Below are 14,673 nucleotides of genomic sequence, written 5' to 3' on the forward strand. Positions count from 1 at the left end.
GGGGGACTCCTCACGCATTTTGGCCAATCCGAAGAAGGAAATGTTACCATTTACGATGCCTCCGGGGTGCAGGGGAACCTTTGCAGCCTTTCAATCCTAGGATTCGTTTAGTACCGCTCTCCAATTCTCCTATTTTCAATGTCAATACCCTCAATCCAGGATACCTTCTCTGTTTTACGTCCGTCTTAATTTTTACTAAGCACATGTCCCTTGGTCTTCCTCGTGGAACCATCCCTTCTTTTTTTCCTTCTTTATATATTCCTAATCAATCCATTGTGCCTCAATGAGTGTCCAATCCGTCTATTTCTTCTTTGCCGTAGAGTTCTACATATGGTCCTTTGGTCTATCTTCTGCTCTTCTATATACTTCATCATTCCTTACTTTGTCTGTCCATTTAATCTTCAGCATTCTCTTCAAGCAACATGTCTATTAGGTTTATATTCTTCGCTGGTCCACTTTTCCAATGTTTCAAGTTCCAAGTATTTAAATGCAAGATGTACGATGATAAATCAAGGAAAACACGCAAAATATAAGTTGTTATCCATCCCGAACGTGTCTGCTTATACCTGAATCCTTCCCGTCCTCCTGTCTCTCTTGGTGCGGGGACACACACCGATCCAATAATTCCTTTGCCCAAACTTACTTCTATCATTGAGGTACTTGCAAATATCTATCACGTGAGAAGAACATAAACCTTCAGCTTAACTAGGATGTAAAACAGAGAAGGTATCCTGGAATGGGGGTATTGACATTGAAAAGAGTGGAATGGAGGGCTGTAGTAAACCAACCGTGGGATTGAAATACTGATGAAGATGGCAGATTTTGGGATCCAAATGGGTTCGCCTGCACCCCGGAGGCATCGCAAACGACACTATTTTCAGCTTCGGAATGGTCAAAATGCGTGAGGAGTCCCTCAACCTGAAAAAAGCTGAAGAATAAAGTGTAAAGGGACCAGGAAATGCTCATTCCGCTTGAACTCCGCGGGGGGAGTCGGGCCTTGCGATGTGCTGGCAGAAGAGCGGCGTGTCGAGTGAAAGGAACGAGCGAAAATGGGATTTTTCTGATGACCTCAGTATGGAATAAGAACTTTCCATTACTTCTTTCAACGCATCGGTGGTTCAGTGGTAGAATGCTCGCCTGCCACGCGGGCGGCCCGGGTTCGATTCCCGGCCGATGCAACTATTTATTTTCACTTCAAAATGCTAGCTCGGAGTTTTCATACCTCAACAAGTTAACACACTCTTTTTGCTGTGTTCTTAAAGTATCGTTAAGACAAAATCTTAAGAGGTTGAGGGACCAGGTCCTATTGGGAAGGTAGATGGTACACGGGCAATTGCATGTCTTACGAGTCCATTTTGAAAACGTTTATCTTGTAGCCTCATTTTTATGATAGACAATATGTGATCTCAAGATCACACGACTTGATGTGAATTGCGTGTTGACATCAATCGTGAAGTTTGTTCGCCTTTTCTTCAATTTGTGCTTTATGCAAGCTTTCCTACTGGGCATGTTCAAGGGACCACCTGATAGTCGAGATTACTAGGAAGTCAAAGAGGAACTAGTTGAAGGGGTATGTTTCTCCCTTAATATATAACGTATAAAAAGTTTAGTGATGTGATTATCGTTTTTAGTTTCATCATAAATTTAATGAATGAATTACGATGGATCGGTTAAGCGAGATTATTATCGTTTTTTTAAAATCCAATTCTCACCAGAAATAAGCACCACGCTTATTAATCAACTCACTGGCCAAAGCGGACATTTTTCAAAGGCCTTAGCCCATTTTCTGAGAAGTGAAATAAAGAAGTTGTGGAAGAAAGTACTTCAAGAATTCTTAAGCTTTTAATGGGACCAATGAAAGATCATTCAAGGTTTAATAAACACTCAGGCTCACCCTCATTAGGATTACCCGAGAAATAAACAGGGAATTTAAAAAAGTCAAGTCAGGTCATTAAATATTCTTGAAAGTCCATGGAGTATTCATCTGAATATCTATAGATCAATAGAACGCACGCATACCTTATCATTGGATGGTCAAACCTTCTGGACATGGAATTATATTATGAAATACAGAGACCATATGTTGAACGAATACGAATTTTTACCAAAAGGAATGTGGGTTAGAGAAATGATGATTAATTTGGTAATTTCATTCCCGTTTTCCGTGGTCCCATGGTGTAATGAGCAGCACTCTGGACTTTGAATCCAGCGATCCGAGCTCAAATCTCGGTGGGACCTGTTTTTTCCTCATGGAGGATGGACATTTTTTATAATTGACTGGTTTGAATCCTAATGAAATCTCTTCAAAATATTTTCATCATAAATGACACAACTTTTCTATAAATACATTTGTTTTATCTTTGCAACATTACCTATTTAACAAGTTGACCTCCTATTGATACAAACAATTCATCAACCCTTGAAACCTTACGCTTTTTTCACCGGAATCGGAATTATTTTTAAAAAATAATTCGTTAAGTTTCCATAAAATCATTTGAAATGATTTGGACGACGCTTACAATACTTATTAGATGCTGCAAATACATTCTCTGCAACAATGCTAATCTGCAATGAGTCGGAGAGGGCATTTCTAGCCATTTTAGTAGCTGATAATTGAGTAGCTGATAATTGAGTAGCTGATAATTGAGTGACCTTATACCGATGGAGAAACATGGGAATGATTATCTTATTGTTTCCCTAATTAAGGAAATTATTTATTTGCAAAATAGTTCATTGAACTGCAGCATATTCAGATTTGCTGTACAGTGGAAAGAAACCATTTCTAAGTTCATCCTTAATACGTTGTGGGTTATCCAACAGAATTGGCTTTTTTATTCAGTATTTTCTATGACAAAAGAAATGACCCTAAATAGGCACACTAAAATGATATGAACTTAAATTTTCTTTTCACTCATAGGCGACACCTGCTTGCCGGTGACTGAGGCTCCATCCTCAGTCGAACCCAATGATTGCAGAATTCCCGTGGAGCTTTTATAATGGAGATATTGACCCGCTGTAGAATGAGGATTATTCCTTATTCTACAGCGGGAATGCTAAAAATTACAAAGGTTTTAGGGGAAAAATTGTTCATTGGTAATGATATTGCCATTTTTGGGTGAAGTTTTTCACTACTTCCCGTATTAAAATAGATGTTTTATTGAATCTAATGCGTTTTCCCATTTTTGATGTTGGAATTCCATATACTCGTGCACATAATCGGTGTCATCGCTGTCATCAGGATAGGCGGAAGAGGACATTTAAAAGACCGTAACGTTTCAATATATATTTAATTTTTATATTGCTGACCAGGCGTGACCACGCACCCTGGGACTTGAGTAAGTGAGGCACAATGGGTAAATTTGAGGTAAGTCACTTATTTCAGGATGTTAAAGTCACATTATAACCTATACTATAACACATACTATGGTATATAAGATGACCAACGTAAAATCAGGGAGATTTTTTGTAGCACGAAATGTTTTAAAATGTCGTTCTTTTCTCGTACAATTAGATATCAAAATAGATATGAAAGCAATCGCGTTGATTAGATTAGATAAGATAATTATAATTGGCAGTGTATCTTTTTTCAATATCCTGCATGTTTCTTTCTTCATTTAATCTTATTTTTTAAAAGACTATCTTTTCAACAGATCCGCAGTATAATTTGAATATACGTAGCCTGTTGTTACATAAATTGTTGCATGTATGCACTTTCTTTCGAGTTATTAAGGTTTGTCAAGTGCATGGACGAACTAATATTTGTTGTTATATTTATAAAGGGCAGTGGGTTAGGATTCATACGACATCATACAGGAAAGGAAAAGTGCGTTTCATGGCACGCAGAGCCAGAAAAAAGAGATGAGCCACATTGGCCAAATACACTTTCAAACACAAAATCCCGGCATACGACGAACAAATATTCATTCACATGGAAATAGATATAGGGAAAACGGATAGGAACACATATAAAGGACGAACACAACTTTTACTCTCATGATCCGTTCGATTCCGCCTTCCCCACCTCTATTGTGTTCGTCCTTTGTATGCGTTCCTATCCGTTTTCTTTATATATATATATATATATATATATATATATAATGTACAACACTTAGCACTAGTGGAAACAGACAAAAACACTGAAACACACAAAAAAGAGACTCACTATTTTTCGACTTTTCGGTGGTCATTACCACCTTTATCAAGGAAGAGAGGGACAGAACTGAAGGGAATACGAGGGCTGGAGCGATGGATGGAAGGGGAAGGTGGGGAGAGAATTCCGAAGGGACGGGTTTGGAGGGGCAGCGTTAGAAGGGTGGGGAAAATGTAGAAGGTGATGGGGGTGGAAGGGGGATGAAAATATAATTGGAGCAGGGTAATTAATGCCTAATATTGATTCCTGGCCAGTTCCAGGACTCCAAGAGCCAGATGAAGGATTGCTCTAATGTTTTCAGTTTCAGTGGAGGATCAAAGGGTGGGAGGGATGCTATGATGGATACACTATAGCATTTATCAAAGGGAGTGTTGTGTTCGGAGGCGTGTTTGGGGATAGGGAGCATAACAATTAAGGGAGAGTTTTTGCATGAGGCTCGGTGGTTGTTGATTCTGATATTGAGGGGTGTGGTGCACTGCCCAATATAATAGGCAGGGCAAAGTTGGCACTTCAGAAGGTCCACTACATTGCTAGATGTGCAAGTAGAGGAGGGAATTGGTGGGAGAGAGTTAAAAAGCGGGTGGGAGAGGGATGGGATTTTGGTTTTGAAAATAGGGCATGTTTTGCATCTGGGTTTATTGCATGGCGTTGGAGTGGTTATATATATATATATATATATATATATATATATATATATATATATATATATATATATATATTTAAATTTGTTTTTCGTGTTTGAATAATATATTCAAACACGAAATCCCGCCAAACGGCGAATAAATACTCATATATACAGAAACATATATAAGGAAAAGGGATAGGAACACGTATAAAGGACGAACACAATAGAGGTGGGGTAGGCGGAATCGAACGGATCACAAGAGTAAAAATATTTCCTCAACCGGGTCTCGAACACCGGATCTTTCCACTTTCCGGGCGGATGCTCTTAACCACTTGAGCTATGATATAAATTATTTTATTCGGTTCAGAATACTATATTACAGAGTTTGTTAGCATTATGCATAATATCAGGTCACAGATTATGGGTACATCATGTTTTTCTTTAGTATAAGTGTATACATGGATACATATATGATACATATACCACATACATATCCACTTGTACATACATACGCACACATGCATATCCACACGCACATACATAAGCATATGCATACAGACGCATACTCGTGAATTTGACCATTAACATTTAGAAAGAAAAAAAAGAAAGGAAGACAAGGTCCACAGATATTAGGAGGGAGATTTTAGCTAGCAATGGAAAATTATGTATTGTAAGAAATTATCAACGGCAGGGTTGAAATTATCGATTCAATCAGTCATTCAGCAAAAAAAAAACTCTTCAACGATGGACGAAGTGTGTCCGGCACCGGGTGGCTACCGGACATCACTTCCCAGAGTTCTGATCGTGGCTAGCGTCGCTCCGGTCGCGACTCGACCCCGGGCGACGAGTGCTTCGCCGTTTCCCGGGACGCCTCGTCCAACGGGTCGACGAGCGAGGACGCGGCATTTCGCCGCATCCCTCCCCCCCGGCCTCATCCGAAGAGGAAGAGCCAGCCGTGGTCTCCACGTAGAGCGGGTAACTCGGCAGCGTTCCACAGGAGGCCCTCTTCGAAGGAGCACCGCTGGGGGCCGCCAAGGGGCAGGACGCACCCTCGGGGAGGGTCGGAATGGCGGACTGGGGCTCATCTGCGGAAGGGTTGTGGTCGGGAAAAATCAGGGGAGATAGTTGCTTGTGGTCCGTATCTTGAGAAGCGCTGGGAAGATCGTCGACACATTGACTGTCCTTAATGGGGAAAGAAGATGGGGTATGTGGGATTTTTGACTTTGAGAAACTTGTATGCGGGTCGACTTCCGGGGTCGGTGACGCTTCCTTTATAGTCAATGATAAAGGGGTCGAGGGATGAGCTGTTGGGGACCGGAAAACATCGCAATCAGATGCATCCTCCTCACCTGTCACCAGAGGTTCTTGGGGTGTTTGAAACCCGTGATGCAAGGATTGCGTAGCGAGGGCGTCGATGGCGAGAGCGGGGGGAAGGGGGGCGAAAGACCATCCCTCCTCATTTGACGAGCTCACGGAGACGGGGGCTGGAGGTCGTGTGATATTAGGCGAGGTGGTAGGTATGTGAACCATTTGTAGAACGGTATTCGAGACCAGGAGTTTGGGTTTGTCTGTCCTCTTCTTTTTCGGTTCCCTTTCCTCCGTTGACGATTTTCGCTCCCGCTGACATTTCCCTCCAATTGAAGGGAGATGCGGGGGACCAACGGGAGCAGCCGGGACCGCACCCTCGATGAGTAGAAGCGACCGCGCTCTCTCCTCCACAGCCACTTCGGGCTGATCCATCTCCACGGCGGCGTTAGGGTTGGAGGGCATCATCATTGCCTCCACATAGCTCTTACCTCCCTGGTTCCGAGGGCAGGTCTTGCGCTCGTGGCCTTCTTGATTACAGCGGGCGCAAGTGCGGCGCTGACCCTCATAGATGATGATGGCCCGGTTGCCGCCGATGTGGAGGTACGAGGGGATATTTCTCTCGACCGTCATCCGCACAACCCTGGTGCCAGTAAGCACCCGCGCCATATTTTCTCCCTCCCACCTGTTCTCCCACGAGCGATGTATTTTACCAAAGCGTTGGAGCTCGCCTGTTATGTCTTCCAATGGGGTCTCCACGGGGAGACAAAGAACCCTGACATTACACGGGCTGCCGGAAGTCTCGTCAATTGTTATTGTCGTCCTCTGGTCACTTAAAGACGGAAACGGTAGTTTCCGCGGAGTATTGTCTAAAATCCTAGTCATTGTAGCTTCGGTTGCCAACTTCAGGAATATCAAATGGCGATTGTATCCAAATTGGATCGCCACTATCTCTTCGGGTGTGAGGCCCAGCGACTCTAACGTGAAGAGGTGGACCTCCAACGGGGTAGGGGGCTTCGCCTTCTCGTCAACTTGCAAGGCGAGCGTGTTTAAACGGCGCACAGCCATTTGAAGAAATCAAATTCAGCACACTAGCATGAAGAAGGAAAGCGCAACAAAAAAAAAACGAGCACTTTAAAGGGAAATAAAACACTCACGAACGCTCCCTCCCCGCCACACGCACCCGGCGGTAGCAAACAAAAGGAGCCTAAGCTCTACACCAGGCGTCAAGGTCAGTCTTGATCCACTAAACAAAACAAAAGTACGGCCTTCCCGGCGGAAGAAGTCGAGAGTCAAACTGCGCGCTTCTTGATGAACTAGGCGGTCAACCGCCGCTCGAAACAAAACACGATCGGAACCTCGATTTCCGAGAGAGTCCGGCAGTGCCGCTCTCCAAACCCCGGCGACCGAAGCCTCGGACGCCGGCGATTTTAGACACTCGGTGAACACAGGCACGTCCTGCTATCAAGGCAGCTATCGAGGATATGCAATTTACCTTGAGATCCGTGGGTCTTATATGTCGCCAAGCGCCCCGATTCTTTAGCCAAGTGATGGCGTCAGGGGGCTGTTTCACCCACCAAAGGAGAAATAGACAATACACAAGAGGAAAGGACAGTGGTTAGAATTCATACAACATCATTTTTACATACAACATAATTTTACTCTTGTGATCCGTTCGATTCCGCCTACCCCACCTCTATTGTGTTCGTCCTTTATACGTGTTCCTATCCCTTTTCCTTATATATGTTTCTGTATATATGAGTATAAATATATATATATATATATATATATATATATATATATATATATATATAAATAAAATATAAACAACATATGCTGTTTGGTAATTGTCCTATAGGATGAATCTTGTACCATTCTAATCTAAAAATTGTCGTCAAATTCATGCAATGACGAAACTTATGAGAAAATACCATAAAATTCGAACCTTTTGCGAAAAATTACGAAATCAAATAAAAATACCACAATTTCAATGCATGGACGATTTTGAAATATTATACCTCCAAAATTGAATTTCGTCATCCCGTCTATCCCCGAATTCGACCATGGTATGTATTTTTTTCGTTCTCCAATATAATGCATCCATTGGGAAAATTAATAACGTTCCTCATAAAAAAATGCTTTCCAAAATATAGTATTGTGATAGAGGACGTGTGATTATTTCAAGTTTCATAAGATTTTATCTAGATTTAGATAACTCCTAGGATTGGAAAGGATGTTTTGTTAGACTTTACCAATTTTTAGATTGTATAACAGACAATTATTTTTAAACAGATAAATATAATTTTTTCTAGAGGTGTTAATTGAAGTAAATTGGCTTTTCTTATACTACTTATTTATTTCTCGGCTAATCGAAATGAGGCTAGGCCTCTTTCCATATTATAAGTGTTTGTTAAACCTTGAATTATCTCTAATATGTCCCATCAAAAGTTTAACAATACTTGAAGGTCCGTCTTCCACTCCTTCCTTACTGTACTTCTCAGAAAATAGGTTAGGGTATTTGAAAAATTTCCACTTAGGCAAGTTAAACGATTAAAAGAAGAGGTGCTAAATTCTATTGAGAATTGGATTTTATCATGCGATATAAAACTCGGTAAACCGATGCATCCTAATTCATTTCTGGCATTTATCTTGAAACTCAAAACGTTTTTCACGTTATTAAACATGTCACACGTTATGTATTAAGGGAAACACATACCCGTTCAACAAGTTCCTCTTTGGCTTCCTAGTAATATTTATCATCAGGTGGTCCCTTGAATTTGCCGAGTAGGAAAGCTTACATAAAACACAAATTGAAAAAAAGGCGAACAAACTTCACGATTGATGTTAACCCGTAATTAATATCAAGTCGTGCGATCTTGAAATCATTTGGTGTCTTTCATAAAAATAAGGCGACAAGATAAACGTTTTCCAAAATGGATCCGTAAAACAACTCTTCGGCATGCAATTGCCCGTGCGCCATCTTTCTTCCCTATAGGACCTAGCCCCTCGGCCTCTTAAGAATTTATCTGAAGGAATTTTACAGACAACGATATGGTAAGAACACAGCAAAAAGAGTGAAAAATAAAGATAGTAGTTGAAAAAATATGAAAACTCAGAGCAAGTATCTTAAAGTGTAAATAAAAAGTTGCATCGGTCGGGAATCGAACCCGGGCCGCCCGCGTGGCAGGCGAGCATTCTACCACTGAACCACCGATGCTCTGAAGTCTACAAAAGGGATGCTTCTCTCACGTACTGTGGTCATCAAAAAAATTTCCCTTTCGCATTTTCCCTTCACTCGACACGCCGCTCTTCTGCGAGCTCATCGGAAGGCCCGACTCCCCGCGGAGTTCAAACGGAATAAGCATAACTGGGTCCATCGATCACACATAATTCCTCAGCTTTTGGGGCTCCTTACACATTTTTGGCATCATGACGATGCCGCACATCAGAAGGTGATTGTTTCTGCGATGAAAGACCGGATCTGCAAATAAGATCAGGTCCACAAGGGCAAACATTGTGCCTTCCCAAACAAAATGTACGTGGCGTTGCCTTGCCCATGAGATAATCAGCGCGAAAAACTATTGCCAGCTACGATGACCCCAGGGTGAGTGCGCCCCTGATAGCTGAAGCTTGAACTTCATCGTCAACTGAAATGTCCGACTGACGTAGTATTTGCAAATGATCGAAAGACAAAAATACCCCCAAAACAACGTCTACTTCAGCAAATTTCATGACACATTTTTAAGAGTAACATGGTGGAAATCCTTCATGAGGAAATCCTTCCAGAAAATGCCAGGCTATAACGAAACCTAAGTCGTCATTTAAAAATTTTTTTTGGAAAAGGAAAGTGCTTTCTTTTATCATTCAATAAAGTTACTAAAAAAATAATCCACCTATTATGCTTGTTTGCCAACGTATTGCCTATGTCATTGAGTACAGACAGGCCTTTAAGCGCGATAATTCGCATTTTTTCGTAAGATTTAGGAAAATACTTGTAGGTCTTCGCACAAAGATTACTCATGGGAAAATATTTTTCAGTATTTTATTTTTAAACTTTCATTCCGATCTTGCGTTTACTAAGGTGTCCTAATAGTAAGTATAAGAAAGTTCATCACAGTAAAATTTACGTGTTTAGCCTTTATCTTTGTGGGCAGAATGAAATATTACATTATCACTGAATAAACAAACAGTATGTTTTCACACAAAAATACTAAGTTTATGCTAATACTTTTCATACTACCAATACTATTTTTTTGGTTAAAAAATACTAAGTTTCTTTATTCAGTAATCACAAATTTTCACATAATAGAGCCTCAAAACCATCGAATTCAAAATCTTTCAATAACCATGCGCCGAGAGACACCTTTGAAATATATTTTGTCATACTTCTCGATGAATTCATGGGAATGTCTCTCTCGTCCGAGTACCCGTAATTATTTCTCATGTAATTGTGGCCGTTCCCCTGCAAGTTTTCGATTTGATTATTTCATTCAGCGTATATAATTGCTATGGAAGCGCGTGGCCCTGTTCATGTCAACTGGCCGGCTCTGAATACAACCCCCGCAGTTGCGCAACTATGCCATGACTTCGCACGTGGAGGAGAAACCGATCTCAAAACATGACGGGTTGAAAAAAATTAAATCGCTTTCACGAAGAATCGGAGCATTAATACGAGCACCAAATCACGGAGGCGACGAAAGACGACCATTCACGAAAGTTCCGGGGTGGTGGTGTAATTATTCTTTCACGTGCTATTCTGAAAGTGAAATGAATATACGTACTATGCTCCTCTAACACGACAGGAAGCGACGGACCTCTTCAGCAGTTATTCTCAACCTCGCGTCAACTCAGCCGCAGGAAGCGAACGCCTCGAACGGCGACTCATGAATTCATTACCACCGCTCCTTTGTCCTGCGGGTCGGGCGTGAATTTCCCTATCACGGCGTTTTTCTGATTTGCTTTGTTCCATGCCAGCCACCGCTTGTCTATTTCGCAGCCGTCGACCAACAAGGGCCACGAGTGAATGCCGGGCTAAACCCAACTCTTTCCCTCTCTCCTTCCCCAAGGTCCCCCTCCACATTAAGACACCGGTGTGTAATAGCCGCGCTAAAGACGTATGGTTGAAGTTTCGTATGCAAGGAAGAATGGCGCGACGCCGGGGAAAGTGAAATATTCGAAAGAAAAGGCGATCGTGACTGCAGAATTCCGAGCATACGTTATTTCTGTCCCTATTGGTCACGACAGTGACGTCCGAATTGTGAGCAAGGACTCAACGGGCGGGAGAGGTATTGAAATTTTTTCGGGAACGTTAGGTCTTACAAAAAATTATACCCGAAGTAACGGGTAGCATCAAAATTTTATAGAATTCGCGTGTTTCCTCCTTTTCTTTGATGAAAATACATAGAGAGGTAGATGACCTTGAATTAATTTTCTACAACTACCTTGTGGCCTGCCGGCCACCACAATGGCCTATTGCAAGGCGTTAATTAATATCAGCCAAGCAACATCAAAAATTAATTTGCTGTTAACGATTATTTGAAATAAATAACTAAAATAATTAAATTAATAAAAATAAATTACGGGCACATGCGCAGCGGTATCTAAGGGTCAAATACTTATCTACGCGTGGTAGACAAATGCTAACAACAAGACGGGCAATAAAATAAAGGTTAAATGAAACAATGAAAATTTGCTGGGGCACTTAGAATGAAAGATGTAAATTTCTTTTTTACCATCACTTAAATTTGTAAACTTTGTATTTTTTCTCACTAAATTGTGTAACACTACTACCAGTGTTGACGCATATACGGTATAACAATATCTGATCATGTCGTCTATGCCTATAGTATTGTTATACATTTTAGTGTGAAAAAACATTTTTTTCCACTAGCGTGATCGTCTACTGTTACTTTGATCCCTATATTTATACCCGTAAAAGCTTGTATTGTAATTATATATATGTGTATATATATATATATATATATATATATATATATATATATATATATATATATATATATATATATATATATAATTAAGAGATTAATAAAGTTCCAATGAATAGAATTTTGTATTCCTTCATGTGTGCAGGTTCCACATTTCTTAATTACTTTAATTCGATTATTTAGAGAAGAAAATGGAAAAATATTTCTAGGTAAAACAAGTGAAGATAAATGAAAAACTATGGAGAGTTCAGATGAAAAAGATAATTTGTCAAATAAGACACGGTTTTATAAAGACACTGACTCAGGCATTACTTGGGGGAAGTATTTAATAGTAAATGAATGAAGACTAACTTTGCTATTTCAATGACTAACTTTGCTATTTCAATTGTACTTTTAATTTTTAATGGCCATGGTTTCGTTGCATTACAACATCCTCAAGTCCGATGATGTTGCATTGCAACGAAACCAAATGGTTGTGAAAAATTAAAAGGTCAAACGGAAATTGTAAAGATGTTATTCATTCATTTACTGAGACAAGATCATTCAACAATGCCCCACATCCTCAGGGAACATAGGAAAATGCTAAAAATATTTTTTAGATTGATCAGCCAGCAAATAACAAAGGTAACCTAAAATTGAAAACCACGTTTGAAAGTAACAATAAGGGCAAGGGTGAGAGTGAACCGTTAACTCTTACACACTCGTAATGAACGGCTATGAAAAATTGTAATTACAGATCCATTTTTTCTCCGGGTAAACGAAATAACTGAAGCATTAATGGTCATTACTAAACAGTGAAGCGCCCAATTTGAAACCTCTCCCCAATTTGGAACAAATAAAAAAATTAAAAGTTTAATTTTAGCCTCTATGCTCCTAGGCACTCTCTAAAATCGTTTATTTTGCTTTCATTCCAACTTGTAGCTACAGGTAAATGTTAGGTCGTTGTTTCCAGCTGAGGGATGCTCGCTTCTTTCATTTACTGGGCTCATATTTCCCAAATTTGAGCGAAAATATTCCTTTTGAATTGGCATTTTCAAATCTGCAATGCTTGCAAATCTACAAGTGTTTAGATTAGACCTGTTCAACTGCAGTTTTTTTTAAAGAAAATGCCAAATTGTTGAATATATCTGAAAACATGTCCAATATCTTACACGATACCTTTCAAATCGTGTAGAGTAAAAATAATATTTCAAAAAATGAAATCCCACAAACACCTTAAACTCTTAAGTGAAACTGAAGACTGTAGTAGATATTGCATCTAATTTAAAAACTGCTTTTTTACAAGTCCGTAGAAGAACTGATATAGAAAGCTCACGATAGAGAGGACCTTAGTAATTTAGGCCGATTTCTTTAGCATTGCTATCCTGCAAATTCTGAGAACAAATCTTTGTCACCAATGTAATGACCTCTCTCAATAGCTATAGCATAATTTACCGCACCCATCAAGGGTATAGAAAAATTAGATCATCTGGAACAAAATTTAGTCTTTTTATTTGTGATTTCCAGAAATTGGAATCGGATCGGAATGGAAAACTAGCGTTTGTGCATTACGCCAAATGCCTGCAAACCGTCCCGGCCATACGCCTTTGCGGCGGAACGTGGAGTTTCGCAAAAATATATATTAATTTAGGATCCTTACGAATACTATGGGCGCTAAAAATGGGTGCGAATTATTAATCATTTATTCGTACCCGACAGAATAATTTCTGTTGCTCCAAGTTCCCTATCCATCGCTAGAAATATTGACTCAAGATGCTGTGGCAGGCTAAGGTATGTTATTTTTTAAATCACCTGTACTTTTATAATTAGTTGAGTGAAAATAATTTTTAATTTTTTTTATTTCCATGGCTGAGCAATAAGAGAGAGGCGGCGGGTTAGGAAAAAGAACAGAGAAGCATTAAATGGATTGAAAAGGAGGGATTACCAGCAGGCTGTAGAGAAAATCATGGAGGATGGAGAAGAGCTGAGTACTATCGAGGAAAAATGAAAAGATGTCAAAAAAGGGATATCGAAAGCCGCAAGAGAAACTATAGGAACTGTTAATGGGAAAAGGACAAGGAAACGATGGATTACGGATGAGATAATTAAAAAGATGGATGAGAGGAGAAAATGGCAGAATGTAAACACAGATTTAGGCAGAGTGAAGTACATAGAGTTAAATATTAGATCGAGACGGGCTACAAATAAAACAAAAGAACTATGGTTGAAGAAGCAGGGCAAGGATATGTAAAATTTCCTGAGGAAGGATGAAACTAGTACTCTATACAGCAACGTTAAATCACTCTTGGGAAGAGGCATGGGAAGCACTGGAGGTAGGAATGAAATTTGGGGGGAAATTTCTAAAATCAGTTAGGTTTGCTGATGACAAAGCCTTAGTTTATCAGTCAGCCAAGGGGTTGCAAGCATTGCCGAGTGAATTAAACTCAGTGCGACAGGTATGGGATGAGAACCAATATTAATAAAAAAAAGGTTGTGCGATTTTCCAGAAAGAAAAATGCTAAGCTTAACATTAAAATAGGAGGGCAAAAACAAGAGTAGGTAGAACAGTTGACGTATCTCGGAGGTGTTTTGGACCAACACGGTCAAAGTAGTAGGGACGTAAGGAGAAGAATTGCGTTAGGCAGAGGCTTTCACTAGGAGGAGGGAGT

General features: G+C 40.1%; 2 non-coding genes across 2 annotated transcripts; one reads left to right on the forward strand and one right to left on the reverse strand.

Moving 5' to 3' along the window:
* Positions 1-1,107: 1,107 nt before the first annotated feature.
* Positions 1,108-1,178, forward strand: TRNAG-GCC (transfer RNA glycine (anticodon GCC)). The gene has a single exon. It is a non-coding gene; the product is annotated as a tRNA-Gly (tRNA).
* Positions 1,179-9,226: 8,048 nt separating this feature from the next.
* Positions 9,227-9,297, reverse strand: TRNAG-GCC (transfer RNA glycine (anticodon GCC)). Its single transcript has one exon. It is a non-coding gene; the product is annotated as a tRNA-Gly (tRNA).
* Positions 9,298-14,673: the final 5,376 nt, after the last annotated feature.

The sequence above is a fragment of the Hetaerina americana genome, unplaced genomic scaffold (genome assembly GCF_022747635.1).
Source record: "Hetaerina americana unplaced genomic scaffold, ioHetAmer1.1.p SCAF_7, whole genome shotgun sequence".
Classification (NCBI taxonomy): Eukaryota; Metazoa; Arthropoda; class Insecta; order Odonata; family Calopterygidae; genus Hetaerina; species Hetaerina americana.